Source organism: Panulirus ornatus, chromosome 64 (genome assembly GCF_036320965.1).
Source record: "Panulirus ornatus isolate Po-2019 chromosome 64, ASM3632096v1, whole genome shotgun sequence".
Taxonomy (NCBI): domain Eukaryota; kingdom Metazoa; phylum Arthropoda; class Malacostraca; order Decapoda; family Palinuridae; genus Panulirus; species Panulirus ornatus.
In genome coordinates this window covers 21,796,194-21,816,545 of record NC_092287.1, presented here as the reverse complement: position 1 = coordinate 21,816,545, position 20,352 = coordinate 21,796,194, and the positions used below count along the sequence as shown (strand labels likewise).

At 48.4% G+C, this 20,352-nt stretch overlaps 1 protein-coding gene across 10 annotated transcripts in view; it reads left to right on the top strand.

Moving 5' to 3' along the window:
• Positions 1-20,352, top strand: part of LOC139746342 (receptor-type guanylate cyclase Gyc76C-like) — a 366,650-nt gene that overhangs the window by 127,768 nt on the left and 218,530 nt on the right. The window lies entirely within an intron of this gene.

The window sequence follows — 20,352 nt, the reverse complement described above, 5'->3', positions numbered from 1 at the left end:
GCGCAAAGGGCTTACAAGGGTCTCACAAAGGGTCTTAGTCAGACCCCCAGGGGGTCACAAAGGGTCTTAGTCAGACCCCCAGGGGGTCACAAAGGGTCTTAGTCAGACCCCCAGGGGTCACAAAGGGTCTTAGTCAGACCCCCAGGGGGTCACTAAGGGTCTTAGTCAGACCCCATGGGTCACAAAGGATTTTAGTCAGACCCCAGGGTCACACAGGGTCTTAGTCAGCCCTTAGGGGTCACAAAGGGTCTTAGTCAGACCCCCAGGGGGTCACAAAGGGTCTTAGTCAGACCCCTAGGGGTCACAAAGGGTCTTAGTCAGACCCCCAGGGGGTCACAAAGGGTCTTAGTCAGACCCCCAGGGGGTCACAAAGGGTCTTAGTCAGACCCCAGGGGTCACAAAGGGTCTTAGTCAGACCCCCAGGGGTCACAAAGGGTCTTAGTCAGACCCCCAGGGGTCACAAAGGGTCTTAGTCAGACCCGAGGGTCACAAAGGGTCTTAGTCAGACCCCCAGGGGTCACAAAGGGTCTTAGTCAGACCCCCAGGGGGTCACAAAGGGTCTTAGTCAGACCCCCAGGGGGTCACAAAGGGTCTTAGTCAGACCCCATGGGTCACAAAGGATTTTAGTCAGACCCCAGGGTCACAAAGGGTCTTAGTCAGACCCCAGGGTCACAAAGGGTCTTAGTCAGACCCCCAGGGGTCACAAAGGGTCTTAGTCAGACCCCTTTATGTCTATATTACGTGGGTTGCTACGAGAATAGCCCATAATCCCAACCGTTGGCAACAGTGATGTACACGTACAGTCAACAGTACCCTTGTGAACGGGTACCCTCTCCTGTTGCTCTAGCATCCCTCTCTGAACCGGCTACAATGTCTGTCTGTTTTCAGCTATTATTATTGTTATTATTATTATCATTATTATTATTATTATTATTATTATTATTATTATTATTATTATTATTATTATTATTATTGTTATTATTATTATTGTTGTTGCTGTTATTATTATTATTATCATTATTATTATTATTACTTTTTTTTTTTTCTTTGTCGCTGTCTCCCGCGTTTGCGAGGTAGCGCAAGGAAACAGACGAAAGAAATGGCCCAACCCACCCCCATACACATGTATATACATACGTCCACACACGCAAATATACATACCTACACAGCTTTCCATAGTTTACCCCAGACGCTTCATATGCCCTGATTCAATCTACTGACAGCACGTCAACCCCGGTATACCACATCGATCCAATTCACTCTATTCCTTGCCATCTTTTCACCCTCCTGCATGTTCAGGCCCCGATCACACAAAATCTTTTTCACTCCATCTTTCCACCTCCAATTTGGTCTCCCACTTCTCCTCGTTCCCTCCACCTCCGACACATATATCCTCTTGGTCAATCTTTCCTCACTCATTCTCTCCATGTGCCCAAACCATTTCAAAACACCCTCTTCTGCTCTCTCAACCACGCTCTTTTTATTTCCACACATCTCTCTTACCCTTACGTTACTTACTCGATCAAACCACCTCACACCACACATTGTCCTCAAACATCTCATTTCCAGCACATCCATCCTCCTGCGCACAACTCTATCCATAGCCCACGCCTCGCAACCATACAACTTTGTTGGAACCACTATTCCTTCAAACATACCCATTTTTGCTTTCCGAGATAATGTTCTCGACTTCCACACATTCTTCAAGGCTCCCAGAATTTTCGCCCCCTCCCCCACCCTATGATCCACTTCCGCTTCCATGGTTCCATCCGCTGCCAGATCCACTCCCAGATATCTAAAACACTTTACTTCCTCCAGTTTTTCTCCATTCAAACTTACCTCCCAATTGACTTGACCGTCAACCCTACTGTACCTAATAACCTTGCTCTTATTCACATTTACTCTTAACTTTCTTCTTTCACACACTTTACCAAACTCAGTCACCAGCTTCTGCAGTTTCTCACATGAATCAGCCATCAGCGCTGTATCATCAGCGAACAACAACTGACTCACTTCCCAAGCTCTCTCATCCCCAGCAGACTTCATACTTGCCCCTCTTTCCAAAACTCTTGCATTCACCTCCCTAACAACCCCATCCATAAACAAATTAAACAACCATGGAGACATCACACACCCCTGCCGCAAACCTACATTCACTGAGAACCAATCACTTTCCTCTCTTCCTACACGTACACATGCCTTACATCCTCGATAAAAACTTTTCACTGCTTCTTCTTCTTCTTCTTCTTCTTCTTCTTCTTCTTATTATTATTATTATTATTATTATTATTATTATTATTATTATTATCATTATTATTATTGTTATTATTATTATTGTTGTTATTGTTATTATTATTATTATTTTTTTATTATTCTTGTTTTTATCATTATTATTATTATTATTATTATTATTATTATTATTATTATTATTGTAATTGTTGTTGTTATTATTATTACTATTACTATTATTATTTACCACAGCCGGGCTTCCCCACACCCCACAGTCACCAGCGGGCTACCCTACACCCCACAGTCACCAAAGTACTACCCCACACCCCACAACCCCACAGTCACCAGCGGGCTACCCCACAACCCCACAGTCACCAGCGGACTACCCCACAACCCCACAGTCACCAGCGGGCTACCCTACACCCCACAGTCACCAGCGGACTATCCCACACCCCACAACCCCACAGTCACCAGCGGACTACCCCACAACCCCACAGTCACCAGCGGGCTACCCTACACCCCACAGTCACCAGCGGACTACCCCACACCCCACAACCCCACAGTCACCAGCGGACTACCCCACAACCCCACATTCACCAGCGGACTACCCCACAACCCCACAGTCACCAGCGGACTACCCCACAACCCCACAGTCACCAGCGGACTACCCCACAACCCCACAACCCCACAGTCACCAGCGGGCTATCCCACACCCCACAACCCCACAGTCACCAGCGGACTATCCCACACCCCACATTCACCAGCACTACCCCACAACCCCACAGTCACCAGCGGACTACCCCACAACCCCACAACCCCACAGTCACCAGCGGACTATCCCACACCCCACAACCCCACAGTCACCAGCGGACTACCCCACAACCCCACAGTCACCAGCGGACTATCCCACACCCCACAACCCCACAGTCACCAGCGGGCTACCCCACAACCCCACAGTCACCAGCGGACTACCCCACAACCCCACAGTCACCAGCGGACTATCCCACACCCCACAACCCCACAGTCACCAGCGGACTACCCCACAACCCCACAGTCACCAGCGGGCTACCCTACACCCCACAGTCACCAGCGGACTATCCCACACCCCACAGTCACCAGCGGACTACCCCACACCCCACAACCCCACAGTCACCAGCGGACTACCCCACACCCCACAACCCCACAGTCACCAGCGGACTACCCCACAACCCCACAGTCACCAGCGGACTACCCCACAACCCCACAGTCACCAGCGGACTACCCCACAACCCCACAGTCACCAGCGGACTACCCCACACCCCACAGTCACCAGCGGACTACCCCACAACCCCACAGTCACCAGAGTACTACCCCCACAGTGGAGTGTGGCCTCCGGAAATGACAAACAAAGCATCTATATTTAGCCAGAGCCAAGATGATGTTGAACAGGTTTGGCCGCTTCTCACCAGCCTCTCCCGTGTACACCCGACCCCCCTTTACCTCCCGTGTACACCCGACCCCCTTTACCTCCCGTGTACCCCCGACCCCCTCTTCCCTCCCGTGTACACCCGACCCCCTTCCCTCCCGTGTACACCCGACTCCCTTCCCTCCCGTGTACACCCGATCACCTTACCTCCCATGTACACCCGATCACCTTTACCTCCCATGTACACCCGACCCCCCTTCCCTCCCGTGTACACCCGACTTCCTTTACCTCCCATGTACACCCGACCTCCTTTACCTCCCATGTACACCCGACCTCCTTTACCTCCCATGTACACCCAACCCCCTCACCTCCCGTGTACACCCGATCACCTTTACCTCCCATGTACACCCGACCTCCTTTACCTCCCATGTACACCCGATCACTTTACCTCCCATGTACACCCGACCCCCTTTACCTCCCATGTACACCCGATCACTTTACCTCCCATGTACACCCGACCTCCTTTACCTCCCGTGTACACCCGACCACCTTACCTCCCATGTACACCCGACCCCCTTTACCTCCCGTGTACACCCGATCACTTTACCTCCCGTGTACACCCGACGCCTCTTCCCCTCCCGTGTACACCCGATCACCTTTACCTCCCATGTACACCCGACCCCCCCTTCCCTCCCGTGTACACCCGACCCCCTTTACCTCCCGTGTACACCCGACCCCCTTACCTCCCATGTACACCCGACCCCCTTACCTCCCGTGTACACCCGATCACCTTACCTCCCATGTACACCCGACCACCTTACTTCCCATGTACAAATGACCACCTTACTTCCCATGTACAGAGGACCTCTTGACCTGTGTACAGACGACCATCTTACTTACCGTGTGCAGCTGGCCACCTTGCGGCCCGTGTGCAGTCGACCACATCAGGCACTTAACACCCGTTTCTGGTACCGTGTATTTGACATCTCGTTCTAGTGAATGTTATTTCGTACCATGTATCTCGTACCATGTATCTCATATCATTTATCTCGTACCATGTATCTCATATCATTTATCTCGTATCATTTATCTCGTATTATGTATCTCGTAATCATTTATCTCGTAACATTAATGTCGTATCATTTATCTCGTATTATGTATCTCGCAGAAGTTTCATTCCTGAAATCGATTTCAAGTATTCTTTCTTCAGTGCTGGGAATACCAAGTTCTTTCTGTATATTGGGTACTTTAGTGGACTTCAGGCAGGCAAGTATGATTCTTAAGGCTTCCTTTTGCTCTTTTTTCTTCAATTCTGTAGAGGATTGTTGTGGACCCGTGGCCAGTCTGTCCCTGCCCAGCTGTGACTGAGACCTCTTGTTAAAGAACCTATCTCCACACCTCAAGCTGGCACTTCCTTAAGCACCTCTTCAAGCTGACCCATGGAAGGCACTTCCTTAAGCTGAGCCCTGGAGAATACCTGCAGCTGCACAAGCTGAACCTCGAAGAATAGCTTCTAGTGTTGAGCTCTAAATAAAAGCTGGTGAAGCTGAGCCCTGGAGAATAGCCAGTGACACTAAGCCTTGGAGAAAGTCTGAAACTGAACCACATCGCCCCAAAAGGTGACTGAATGGATGGAGGGGGAAACCATCCACATAACCCAGGAGACAAAAAACAAAATACTGACGTGATTGACACAGACTTTGCTACAAGGAATTGACATATGTGACCATGGTGTCATAGCACCTAAAATGCGAAAGATGGTGGAATAACTGGAATAACTGGGAGATGGATATACAACTTAGCTAATAGATCACAACACGTAGTTGTTGTAAACCATTTCATCTCCAGTGCCGCCTTAGTGAAAAGCTCAGTCTTCCTTAGGGAACTGTACGTGCAACCCCTCTTGGTCCTCACTCTTAGACCTGACATTGACGCAAACACGAGCCACAGTTCCATAACATCCTTCGTAGATGACGCATGAATATGCATTGATATCACATCAATGGATGATGCGGAAAGGCTACAAAGTGATATAATTGAAGTCTTTAACTGGGCAATTGAGAACAACGTTTCTTTCTGTGGAGACACATTTCAACTCCAGTATGGAGAAAATAGAGAAATATAACATACACAGATTACCGGACAGACACAGAATCTATAATAAACAGGATAGATAATGTGAAAGACCTTGGAGTAATATGTCTAACGACCAACGACCTAACCTTCAGCGAATACAACGAAACAACGGCTGTCTTGTGCAGAAGGATGGCAGACTGGATCCTGCTGACTTTCAAGAGAACAGAGGAGACACCGATGATGATATTATTCAAAGCAATAATTCCTTCACGACTGAATATTGTTGCGTTCTGACATCCCCCTACAAGACTAGCGAAATTACGGATTCAGGAAGTATCCAGAGATCTTCAACAGCCCATATTAATATGGTAAAGGAACTAACTCACGGAACGGTTGAAATCCATGAGATTATACTCCCTAGAAGGCAGAAGTGTAGAGATATATCATCTATTCCTAGAAAATCCTTGAAGGTATGGTTCCCAACTTACGTTCGAAGATAACATCCAACTGGCACGACAGGCATGGAAGACTTTGGAAAGTACTGCTCTGAAATCCAAAGTTGCCATATGCACAAAAAGAGAGAACACCGTAAACATCCGGGGCCCAAGACTCTTTAACACCTTGCCATCTACCACCAGAAACAGCCTGGGATGCACGGTAGAGAAGGTCAAGAGTGCACTGGACAAGTACCTACAAAGTGTACCTGACCAGCCAGGCTGTGGAAGGTTATGTGGGCCTGAGGGCTGCGGCTTCCAACAGCTTGGTCGACCAACGACCCAATCAAGCAGCTTGAGCCCATCCCGGGCTGTGGGGGTGAAGAAATCCAAAGACTCTACGAGTTATCCATGAGGAGGTATCTGAGCTGCTGAAGCTAAGCCCTTTAGAACAGCCACTCAAGCTTAGAAATAGAGAACAGCCATGAAGCTAAGCTTTGGGGAACAGCTGCTGAAGCTAAGCCTTGGAGAACAGCTGCTAAAGCAAAGCCTTGGAGAACAGCCATGAAGCTTTACCCTGGAGAACAGCCATGAAGCTTTACCCTTGAGAACAGCTGCTGAAGCTAAGCCTTGGAGAACAGCCATGAAGCTGTACCCTGGAGAACAGCTGCTGAAGCTAAGCCTTGGAGGACAGCCATGAAGCTGTACCCTGGAGAACAGCTGCTGAAGCTAAACCTTGGAAAATAGTCACTGAAGCTGAGCTTTGTACCCTAGACCCCCAAAGACATTTCTTTAGCCCCACTGGACAACAGGACGAACCCCGCCCCCTACAGACAGCTCTTCAGTCCCTACAGAAGGACGACAGAGAGACTCCATTCCTCACAGACAGTTCCTCAGCCCCTTCAGGACAACAGACTGACCCTTAGCCCCACAGATAGTTCTTCAGCCTCCTCAGAAGAACGACAGATTGATCCCAGCCCCCCAGAGACGGGCCCCCAGAGACGGGCCCCAAGAGACAGTTCTTCAGACCCAGGGGGAAGGACGTCAGTGCCAACTGTAACTCTCCCGTAGTGTTTTGACCAGCATGGATGGTCTTAGACTGGTAGATGGCTCTGGTATATACCATATACATATGGTATGACTGGTCTTAGACTGGCAGACGGCTTTGATATATACCATATACATATGGTATTACTAGTCTTAGACTGGCTCTGGTATATACCATATACATATGGTATGACTAGTCTTAGACTGGTAGATGGCTCTGGTATATACCATATACATATGGTATGACTGGTCTTAGACTGGTAGATGGCTCTGGTATATACCATATCCATATGGGCAAATAAAGAAGGAAGAAAATGATGCCAGAAAGAAAAGAAATACAAGAGGAAGGACGACATGCGTACCTGGAGGATGAAGGTGTTCGCCACGAAGAAGGAAAAGATTGAGGCATGAGCCCGGGGCGTAGATATGAATGTAGGACAGTATTAGTAGGTGACCGTCGAGGAGTGGGTCAGCCAGTGGTCTGACCCCACTCCCGGGTGGATAGGTCAGCCTTGCCTTGGCCTCTTGCCTGATATGTTGGCCCAAGGTGGACCGAGAACGCAAGACGTAAGAAGGATACATTGAACCTGGCCTACCTTACCTCGCCCGGCCTACCTTACCTCACCTGGCCTACCTTACCTCACCTGGCCTACCTTACCTCACCTGGCCTACCTTACCTCACCCGGCCTACCTTACCTCACCCGGCCTACCTTACCTCACCCGGCCTACCTTACCTCACCCGGCCTACCTTACCTCACCTGGCCTACCTCACTCCACCAGGCCTAACTTACCTCACCTGGCTTACATCCTACTCGCTGAAGGTGTATGACAGCTACACTCAGGCCTACGTTACCATGATAGACTGACCCCTCACTTACAGTGTCTGGTCCCTCTTGTAAGCTTCCATTGTTTTAATGGTGTTTTCATCCACTTTTATGAGCAAGTACGGAAGCACGAGTAACACGGAACACTGACAACAACACATTGGTTTATTAGGTAATGTACAGATGTGATATATCCCCCAGGCGAGGAGATGTCAACATTTGGCAAGGAGGAAGAAGTCGAGTGTGGTTGGTGAGTTATTGGAGCTAGGCTTGGCAGGAGTCCCGCGGTGCTGGTGTAAGTGCAAGAGTCGGAGCAGCGCGCGGCTGCCAAGTCTTCGTGGAGTTTCTGTATGAGATGGATGTGGCGGTGCGTGCCGTGGTCTTCAGTGGGTGGTGCCGGTGTCCGAGGACTGCCCCCTTGGGCGTGGCCGTTCGCGTAATTTCAGCTGCTTCTTGCTACGGACGGAGGGCGTGTGTCGCGGAATACCTACCGAAGGCGGACGTCGGAGATGAGGCACCACGAAGAGGCTTGCAAGAAAAATAAGACGTCGGGGGTCACATGGTTGACGTCTCCTGACGAAGGAGGAGCTGAAAGAGACCCTCGGGTCTGGAGTTACGTGGCCTAGACTTCAGGCGCTTCTGGCTTGTGGTCTTTGGCCAGCTGCGATGGTAGGTGGAGAAGGCTGGACGTCCGTTGAAGGTGGCTTGTTAGGATCGAAAGTCTCAAGCCCTGGTCTCAGTTCTCTCAAGCCTTGGTCTCAGTTCTCTCAAGCCTTGGTCTCAGTTCTCTCAAGCTCTGGTCTCAGTTCTCTCAAGCTCTCGTCTCAGTTCTCTCAAGCTCTGGTCTCAGTTCTCTCAAGCCTTGGTCTCAGTTCTGTCAAGCCTTGGTCTCAGTTCTCTCAAGCCCTGGTCTCAGTTCTCTCAAGCTCTGGTCTCAGTTCTCTCAAGCTCTGGTCTCAGTTCTCTCAAGCCTTGGTCTCAGTTCTCTCAAGCCCTGGTCTCAGTTCTCTCAAGCCTTGGTCTCAGTTCTCTCAAGCCCTGGTCTCAGCTCTCTCAAGCCCTGGTCTCAGTTCTCTCAAGCCCTGGTCTCAGTTTTCTCAAGCCCTGGTCTCAGTTTTCTCAAGCCCTGGTCTCAGTTCTCTCAAGCCCTGGTCTCAGTTTTCTCAAGCCCTGGTCTCAGTTCTCTCAAGCCCTGGTCTCAGTTCTCTCAAGCCCTAGTCTCAGTTCTCTCAAGCCTTGGTCTCAGTTCTCTCAAGCCCTGGTCTCAGCTCTCTCAAGCCCTGGTCTCAGTTCTCTCAAGCCTTGGTCTCAGTTCTCTCAAGCCTTGGTCTCAGTTCTCTCAAGCCCTGGTCTCAGTTCTCTCAAGCTCTGGTCTCAGTTCTCTCAAGCCCTGGTCTCACTTCCTATGCTGTGGACTGTGTTGCCCATCCCCTGGGAGAGTTCATGTCATTTTGCGCCACACATTACATTGCCTCCTCACGAAATGTTTCTCATGTTTACAGGAATCGAACTCGGTCGATCTTAAGCTGATTTTACACACGTTTCAAGCTGACCCGACCTGCTGATATGTATACCCTGAGCTCGAGGTCACCTTCGTCAGGGATACATCATCGTCAGTAGCAGGAAAGATGTTCAGTCTCGACCAGGAACTTCCAAGATGGGAAGACCGTCCCATCATTCCACTGCTCCTGCTCGGAGTGCAGTCTCGTACCTGCTAGGGGGGTATGGACCCCATAGAAGGCGTCCTGGTGTTGTATGATGCTAGGAGAGCTTAATGATGATGCCAGTGTTTTTTATTTTTTTAAGACGAGAGTAAGAAAAAAATATGGGTGTTGATGTGTCAGGTAGATCTGGAGGCTGCGGAGAGAGAGAGAGAGAGAGAGAGAGAGAGAGAGAGAGAGAGAGAGAGAGAGAGAGAGAGAGAGAGAGAGAGAGAGCTTGGGGCACTGGAGGTAATGAGGCATCCTTACACACAAACGGTAAGCGTGAGGCAGATGGATGAGGGTGGAAGGTTGGCTGTAGATGAGGCATGGGGGAAGAGGGGCGTGCCTTGGAGTCCGTCAGTGTTGGTCTGATGGTTGTGTACACACTGTGTGTGTAGCTACGTCACAAGGCTACTACTGGTCGGGGCCTCTTTGTTATTTCATCAGTTGAACTCGTCTACTGCCACGTCTACAACTAAAAGCATGAGCAGTCACCAAGGACGCATGCTCATATATATATGGCTTGGGTGTTGCAATTGGAAGTTGCCAGAGATGTGGGCTAGCGTGTGTGTTAACAGTAGCCAGGGATGTACACCAGTGTGTGTGTGTGTGTGTGTGTGTGTGTGTGTGTGTGTGTGTGTGTGTGTGAGGAGTTACCAGAGATATGCACCAGTGTGTGTATGTGTGTGTGTGTGTGTTTGTGTAGTTACCAGAGATATGCACCAGTGTGTGTGTGTGTGTGAGTGTGTGTGTGTGTGTGTGTGTGTGTGTGTGTGTGTGTGTGTGTGTGTGTGTAGTTACCAGAGATATGCACCAGTGTGTGTATGTGTGTGTGTGTGTGTGTGTGTGTGTAGTTACCAGAGATATGCACTAGTGTGTGTGTGTGTGTGTGTGTGTGTGTGTGTGTGTGTGTGTGTGAGGAGATAAGAGATATGCACTAGTGTGTGTGTGTGTGTGTGTGTGTGTGTGTGTGTGTGTGTGTGTGTGTGTGTGTGTGTAGTTACCAGAGATATGCACCAGTGTGTGTGTATGTGTGTGTGTGTGTGTGTGTGTGTGTGTGTAGTTACCAGAGATATGCACTACTGTGTGTGTGTGTGTGTGTGTGTGTGTGTGTGTGTGTGTGTGTGTGTGTGTGTGTGAGGAGATAAGAGATATGCACTAGTGTGTGTGTGTGTGTGTGTGTGTGTGTGTGACAGGAGTCACCAGGCTCGGGTGTGGGGTGTGGGAGGGTAAGCGGCTCACACAGTGGAGAGCATCTTGAGGTGGGTGGATGTGTACACAGGTCCATGTGGCTCGTGATGAACACCTTCCATACAACTCCTGTCTCCTTCTCCTCCTTCAACGACCTAGAAGGACCAACTTGTGTATCCTCAAGTTTGAACTTCCGTCACCTTTAATTAGACAGCATTTAGGTACCCGATTGGAATTAGCAATCCCTGTTCGTGGAGGGTTTTTACATTGTCTGGGTAGAGGAGGAGGAGGAGGAGGAGGAGAAGAATGTTGTCAATGCCATGTCTCCTCGCATACCTCACACCACTGGTTCCCTCGGGAGGCCAGCCATGGCTAACCCTCACCTGCAGCAGGCCTTAACGAGGTAGATTATGAAGGCCCAGGTTCGCTACCGGAGCAGTGCCGGGTTGAGGTGGTGTTTGGTGTAGGGTGAGGAGGTGGAGGTGGTGGTGAGTGGTGGGTTGTGGAGGAGGTGGTGTTGGTAGCGGCAACACTGGCTGCTGCACCACCAGACGGTTACTGCAGCCGCCAGGAGTCCCTCGCCCTCGTCGTGTCACACACACACACACACACACACACACACACACACATCACTCTCACTCCAAGTCACTGGGTCTGTGTCGTGCAGACACACTCTCGAAAATGTTAGCTGGTGCTTTGTGGTCGAGAAAGATGTGTCGCGTCGCGGTTATATGAACTGCTTGACCTTATATGTACTACTGGACCTTACTCCATGTACTGTTTGACCTTGTATGTACTACTTGTCTTTACATGTACTGACTGATCTTATATGTACTGCTTGACCTTACTATATGTACTGCTTGATCTCATATGTACTGCTTGACCTTTTGAACAGGATAGTACCACCCTTAGGTTTACAATAACCAGACCTTTGACCTGACCCTCAAAGGTTTAAGGATGTATTTCCATGATCTCCTCTCCTGTTTACGGCTCAAACATCTTTCCAAAGATGTCATAGCGAAGTGCAGTCACGCTTCCACCTGACGGATCTCCTCTGCACCAGTCTCCCACCTGACGGATCTCCTCTGCACCAGTCTCCCACCTGACGGATCTCCTCTGCACCAGTCTCTCACCTGACTCTCAGTTCATATTATGAGTTCTGTCCCAACGTCATCCTTTTCATCCACATCATCTCCTGGCAGTCCAGCAATGTTCGGCCCGCGCTTACACCACTTTGTACGAAGCTGTTACTAACTGTGATATCCCGAGAATCGAACCCCGGTCCATCAGTGGGGTAGCCAAGTAGCCTTAACCCTCTTAATGCACACTGAGCCTAAGACACTGCCCTTTCTCTAACCATTCATTGATCCACGGATCTCTTTATGCCTCACGCATTCTTACGAGGCGGTAATGATACCGCTAACGCTGTGGGACTAGGAAGGAAAGAAGGCTTTTTAATCGACTCGCAAGGCACTAAGGCAATGTGTATGTATCTCAGATATGCAGAGTACACATGTTCATCATGGCCTGGGGGTAAAAGGGAAGAATTGTTTGGAAACGTCTTGGAAGTAAAGTCAGGGGTAGGTGAGAGGACAAGAGTTATGGAAGGAGTAGCACTACTCTTGAAGCAGGAGTTGCGTGAGTGTGCGACAGAGTGTAAGGAAGTAAATTCTAGATTAATTCGAGTAAAACTGAAAGTGGATGGAGAGAGATGGGTGATTATTATCGCTTATGCACCTGGTCATGAGACACACGCGTTTTGGGAGCACCCGACTGAGTGTGTCAGCAGTTTTAATGTAAGAGACCGGGTGTTAGTGATGGGTGATTTGGTTGTGAAGGAGAGTAACGTGGCAATTGAGGGTACAATTGGGGAGCATAAGGTTTTTAGTGTTGTGAATAGAAATGGTGAACAGCTTGTGGAGTTGTGTGCTGAAAGAGGACTGATGACTGGGAATACTTGGTTTAAAAAAAGAGATATGTACCCATGTTTAAGTATGCGAGTAAGAGAGATGGTCAACGGGCGTTATTGGGTTATATATTAATTGATAGGCGTGTAAAAGAGAGAGACTTTTGGATGTGAATGTACTGATAGGGTCAGTTGGTGGGAATTCTTATCGCTATCTTGTGGAGGTGACGATGAAGATATGTAAAGGTTTTCAAAAAGAGGAAACAGTGTCGGTGAAAAGAGAGTGGTGAGAGTAGGTGAGCATGGAAAAGAGACTTGTATGAAGAAATACGAGGAGAGATTGAGTGTAGAGTGACAAGAGGTGAGACTGAATGAAGCGAGGGGAGTGTCATTGTATAAAGGCAAGGGGGATAAAATTGAGTGTTCAAATTACAGAGGTATTAGTTTGTTGAGTGACCTGGTAAGTTGTATGGAATGGTATTAATTGAGAGGGTGAACGCATGTACATAGCATCAGACTGGGTGGGAGCAGTGTGGTTTCAGAGGTAGTATATCGTATGTGGATCAGGTGTTTTTGAGAAATACTTAGAAAAACAAATGGATTTGTATGGGGTATTTATGGATCTGGAGAAAGCATATGATACGGTTGATAGAGATGCTTCATGAAGCTTTTAAGAATATATGGTGTGGGAGGAAAGCTTTTAGAAGCAGTGATATGTTTTTACCCAGTGTGTAAGGGTTAGGTTGTGTACGAGGAGGAAGTGAGGAGAGTGAATGGTTCCAAGTAAAGGTATGTCTGTGGCAGGGGTGTTTGATGTCTCCATGGTTGTTTAATTTGTTTATGGATGGGATGGTGAGGGAGGTAAATGCGAGACTCTTCGAGAGAGAGGAGCGAGTATGCAAGTTTGTTGGAATGAGAGGGTCTGGAAAGTAAGTCAGGTGTTTGCTGATGATACAGCACTGGGGGCGGATTCGAGTGAGAAACTGAAGTCGATGACTGAGTCTGGAAGTGTGTGAAAGGAGAGAGTTGAGAGTGACTGTGGATAAAAGTAAGGTTATTAGGTTTAGGAGGGTTAAGGGACAGATTAGTTGGGATATGAGTTTGAATGGAGATAGATTGAAGGAAGTGAAATGTTTTAGATACCTGGGAGTGGACATGACAGCGAATGGAACCATGGAAGCGGGAGTGAGTCATATGGTGGGGGAGGGGATGAAGGTTCTGGGAGCGCTGAAGAATGTATGGAAAGAGAGGACGTCTGGGAGGGCAAAAAATATTATATGGATGCGAGGCATGGGTTATCGATGAGGCTGTGCAGAGGAGGTTAGCTGCTTTGGAAACGAAATTATATTGGGTGAGGTGGTTTGGTCGAGCAAGTAATGAAAGGGTAAGAGAGATGTGTGATAATAGAAAAAGTGTGGTTGAGAGAGCAGGGGTGCTGGTATGGTTTGGACATATGGAGAGTATGAGTGAGGAAATGTTGACAAAGACGATATAAGTGTCAGAAGAAGAGGGAACAAGGGGAAAGGGGAGACCAAATTGAAATAGAAATATGGAGTGAAAAAGATTTTCAGCTTTCGAGGCTTGAACAAGCAGGAGTGTGAAAGGCGTGCACGGAATGGAGTGAAATGGAACGATGTGATACATGGAGCCGACTTGCTGTCAGCGGACTGAACCAGGGGCATGTGAAGCGTCCGGTTTAAGTCATGGAAAAGTCTATGGACCCTGGTTGTGGATAGGGAGTTGTGGTATCGGTGCATTATACATGACCTAGACTAGAGAATGGATGTGAGCGAATGCAGCCTTTCTTCGTCTGTTCTTGGCGCTCTCTCGCTAACGCTGGAAACAATGATCAGATATGAAATTATGATGATAATGATCATAAAGTTGCAGATTACAGTGAAGACGATCGTTTATTACAGTGAGAGTGTAGCTGTTAGGGAAAGATGTGGCCTTCATTCTTGTAGGAAAAGTCATAATCATTCTTTTTAAAATGAGTGATCTGAGTCCTTTGGTAGTCGCGGATCCTTTACTTATTCATTACAAGGTGTTCGACACTGTACGAGTTGGTGTTGCTTGTGTGAGAACAATGCTCGAGACATTATCCCAGTGAGAGAGTTAGAAATTATTCAGTGGTTAGTGAGGAGTATCATAACTTGTGGCATTGCTCGTGAAGTTCTGGTGTGGAGGATGTTATGTTTTGTGGTGATGGGTGTGGTCGTGAAGTATTGTGTTCTTTCTCACTTACTGAAAGTTAGTTATCTTCCTCATAAGTATATAGAACCTATATTACTGAAAGTGATACAGGAATGTACTGAAGGCCTTACTTGGCCTTGAAGGAAAACAAAAACAAAGACGAGATCTTTGGTTGTGTTGGCGGGCGGAGTCACTGTTTCCAAGGCAGGCTGAGACGTTGAGGCTAGCTCACCAGGCGGAGTCCCTGTTTCCTCGGCAGGCTGAGACGTTGAGGCTAGCTCACCAGGCGGAGTCCCTGTTTTCAAGGCAGGCTAAGACGTTGAGGCTAGCTGACCAGGCGGAGTCCCTGTTTCCTCGGCAGGCTGAGACGTTGAGGCTAGCTCACCAGGCGGAGTCCCTGTTTCCAAGGCAGGCTGAGGCATTGAGGCTAGCTGACCAGGCGGAGTCCCTGTTTCCTAGGCAGGCTGAGGCATTGAGGCTAGCTGACCAGGCGGAGTCCCTTTTTTCTAGGTAGGCTGAGGCATTAAGGCTAGCTGATTAGATGGAGTCCCTGTTTCCTAGGCAGGCTGAGGCTTTGATGTGAGCTGACCGAAAATGCCCTCCTCTGTGAAATTTAAGTAGCGACCCTCTGTCGCTCCACAGACCAGGGATCACTATTGCCGTGATGGGGAACCCAAGACAGCATCATCTCCGGTTCCAGATCACCTCCAGGGCCACGCATCAGACCACCAGGATCACGTACCAGACCACCAGGACCACGTACCAGACCACCAGGACCACGCACCAGCCCAATGGGACCAAGCATATGATCACCTTCCCTTTCCAACTGACCCCTTTCCATAAGAAGAGCCGCTCTCAGTCTTCCAGCATGGAGAGAGGAGGTCAGAGCTTGCGACATTCGACTTCGGGAACCTGACTTTCCTACCTCTTATACACCGGGGCATCACTGCAGTGAGGCAGTTGACATACTCACGTCAACAAGTGAACCACTCCAGTACCTGAAGTCTTGGCCCAGTGACGCCTGACTCAACATCAGTAAAAGTAACAGCGTGACTCCTGACGTTTCACCTTCCTGGCAGGTCTCATTGTGGCGCCTCCTCCTCCTCTCTGACGCCCACCAGCGCTCGAGGCTCCGCTGCCAAGACCATCTCTTACTCCTCACCCTGCCACAAGTCACCTCTCCTTACCCACTGTAACCCTACCCCTCTAGTAGCTCATGGGCCCTGGGCTAGTTCACCATATGTACCTCAATCATGAAAAGATTCTTGTTGCTTAACGAGTTTCCGAGCCCTGACGACCCCAGCAGAACGCCCGCCAAGCTTTGCAACGAGTGTGGCTTTTGGCTGGCTGGCGGAAGGACGGTTTCCAAGGTTGGCTGGTTTGTTTAGCCTTATCAGCGTCCAGGGTCATGAAGGCCGTCAGCAACAAGTTTTGCACCCCGCCCAAAGGGTCTCTATAACACCTTCTTCAGGATCTAAAGACGATTCCCATCCCACATACACCCACTGTGTATATACGACCCCATTGCTATTTTCATTGATGGATGATAACGTAAATAGTTATCCCCCCTCCCCCATCAACTGGAGATCTTGAGGAAAGGGGGGTGTGGGGGATGTCGTGGTGGAGGGCTGGGGTTGTGGTCAGAGTGAAAGGTCATCTTCCGACGCGGAGGGTCAACTGGCCGCTATTTTTAGCTCGTGTTTACATTGAGATTCAGCGGTGGCAGCCAGCTTGAAGGTCAGCCACGGTGGCGGGCGTCAGCGGCGGTGATGTGGCCTGGTGCGGCGTGTGCAGGGGTGTTGCCGCATCTTCCCTGCCTCCCTCCCGCTTCTGTTTGGTGACGCTTCCAGTCGACTCCTTAGTCTGCTGCTGCTCGTGCCGCTCCTCCTCCCCCTCCTCCTGTATTTGTCACAGCTGTTGCTGCTGCTGTCTTTGTTACAGCTGCTGCTGCTGCTGCTGCTGGTAATGTTTAAAACTGTCGTTGGAAATAATTGATATTACCGACTTTGTCCGTTGTCATGGTTCATTGTTTTTTTTTTTTTTTTGCTGTTGCTTTGCTATTAAAGATTCTCCAGGCGTGAGCCAGGCGCATACTTGAACCAGACACGGACCTGAGCCAGGCGGACTGAAGCTAGAAACGGACCAAAGCTAAGGCATGGACCTGAACTAGACACGGACCTTAGCCAGGCACGGACCCAAGCTAGGAACGGACCAAAGCTAAGGCACGGACCTGAACTAGACACGGACCTTAGCCAGGCACTGACCCAAGCCAGACGAACCAAAGCTAGGAACGGACCAAAGCTAAGACACGGACCTGAACTAGACGCGGACCTTAGCCAGACACGGACCCAAGCTAGGATCGGACCAAACCTAAGACACGGACCTTAGCCAGACAGGGATCCAAGCTAGGATCGGACCAAACCTAAGACACGGACCTGAACTAGACACGGACCTTAGCCAGGCGCGGACCCAAGCTAGGATCGAACCAAACCTAAGACACGGACCTGAACTAGACACGGACCTTAGCCAGGCACGGACCCAAGCCAGGTGTTGCCAGTGGCGCCTAGGCTGGCCTTCAGCTGTTTAATTAACCTTTACATGTATATCATGTTTGTTGTCTTCTCTCGTTCAGTTTGATGATGATGATGCTGAACTTGTCGAAGTCTCGCGGTGTTACTTGAGCACTACTGCTGCTGCTGCTGCCTCCTCTTATGGGGGCTGGGCTGCACCAACAAACACAGTGTGTGAGAGCCTTTTGCTTGGGGAAAGTTGTCTAAAGAGCTGGGAGATTACCGACTCGCGTTATGATCAACGCTACAAGACGGAGCAGCAAGTAACAACCTGGTAGCCTAGGTTCCCAACAACAAACAACTTATGCCTCTTGTCTAGAATAACAACCGTACTGGATTTATCTGCTTTAGTTATACGAATGGAAGCATCGTTGTTCATCTCTTGAATACAACGTTTGAAACTTGGAGGAATATTATCACTCTGAGCAACATTAGCAGCATCATACACTATCCCTCTCATTATATCTGTATTCTGTTGAAGTACATTTCTACAGTTTTCCAGCTGAATAGAAACACTAGAAACTTGAACTTGGCTTTCTAGACAATGAGAAAGAGAGGCCGCACCTTGGGGCCGACAGTGTGTGTTCACTAAGAGGTTTTGATGAGAGATTCAACACTCCATCAGGGTTCGCATTCTTTGTCCACTCATTATTTCTGATCGAACCATTCAGCTTTCTAAACAACGCAACACACTATATACATATCGTCCAACATAGCTCCTTTCCAGTCCTGCGGGATTGCACAGTGAAAGTTCGTCCTTTCACACACTCTTCCAAACTTAGTCACCAACTTCTGCAGTTTCTTACTCGATTCCGCCACCAGTGCTGTACCATCAGCAAACAGCAATTGACTCTTATCCCCCGGCAGACTGCATACTTGTCCCTCTCCAAGACTCGTATTTGTCTCCTTCACCACCCCATCCATAAAATTAAACAACCATGGTGATATCACAAACCCCTGCCGCAGACCAACCCTCACTTGGAACCATTCAGTCTCCTTTCTTCCTTCTCGTACACAAGCCTTCCACCCTTCATAAAAACTTCTCACTGCTTCTATCAGCTTACCTCCCACACCGTATATTCTTAATAGTTTCCACAAAGCATCTCTATCTACCCTATCATATGCTTTCTCCAGATTCATAAATGCCACATACAAATCCATCTGTTTTTCTGAGTATTTTTCACACATTCTTTAAAGTAAACACCTGGTCCAAACATACTCTACTGCTTCTGAAACTACACTACTCCTCCCCAATCTGATGCTCTATACATACCTTCACCCGCTCAATCAGTACCTACCCATACAACTTACTAGGTATACTCAGCAGACTTATACCTCTGTAGTTTAGATACTCACCTTTATCTCCCCTGCATTTATACAGTGGCACTGCACATGCATTCCACCAATCCCCTGGCACCTCATTATGGTTCATAAATACACTGAAAATCCTTACCAACTAATCGGTAACACAGTCACTTCCTTTCTTGATAAATCAAAAGCATTACCATCCACTCCAGCCGCCTTGCTGCATTTCATCTTCCGCAAGGCTTTCTCCACCTTCTCTCTTTTCACCAAACCAATCTCCACAACTCTTTCACTTCGCATACCACCCGAGCCAAAACACCCTACGTCTACCACAGTTTTATCAAACATTCAACAGTTCTTCAAGTTACTCACTCCATCTCCTCACTTCATCATTACCTGTTATCACCCTCCCCCTTTACCCCCCTTCTCCTGTCTTTCGCGTATTATTTACCTTTTCAAGTCCTGCACCTTCCTTTTGACCTCCTGCCGCTTTCTCTTATACATCTCCCAATTATTTGCACTCCTTTCTTATAAGAACTGCTCAACGCCTCTCTTTTCTCTTTCACTAACAACTGTATTTCTCCATTCCACCACTCACTATCCTTTCTAATCTGCCTAACTCCCAACTTTCGCATGCCACATGCATCTCTTGCAATGGTCATCACTGCTTTCCTAAATACCTACCATTCCTGATCCACATACCTCACGTCATTTACTCTCACCTTTTGCCATTTTGCTTTCATTCTCTCCTGGTATTTCTTCTCACACATTTCTGTCTAAGCTTAACTGCTCTCACCACTTTCTCCCCGACATGCTTTCCTCTTTTTTGAAAACCTCTACATATCTTCACCATCGCCTCCACAAGATAGTGATCAGACACCCCATTAGCTGCCCTTCTCAGCACTTTATCCAAAAGTCTCTCTTTTACGCACTTATTGATTGTATGTAATCCAATAATGCCCTCTGACTCTTGTACTCACATACATATATTTGTGTATATATCTCTTTTTAAACCAGGTATTTCCAGTCACCAGTTCTTTACAGCACACCACTCGACAAGCTGTTCACCATTTCCATTCCTAACACTGTATATCCCATGCACTCCAGTTAAACCCTCAGTTGCCAAGTTATATCGCATTTAGATCACCCATCGCTGTTACGAGGTCTCTTACATCAAAACTGCAGACACACTCACTCAGGTGCTCCCTAAAACACTTGCCTCTCATTATCTTTCCTCCCATGGACAGGTGCATAAGCACTAATATTTATCACCCATCTCTCGCCATCCATTTTCAAATTTACCGACAGCTATCTAGAATTACTTTCTAAACTCTATCACATTCACCCACAACTCCTGCTTCAGGAGTAGTGCTTTTCCTTCCTTATCTCTTGTCCTCTCACCAACCTCTGACTTTTCTCTTAAGACATTTCCCAACTATTTTCCTTTTTTACCCTTGAGCTTCGTTTCA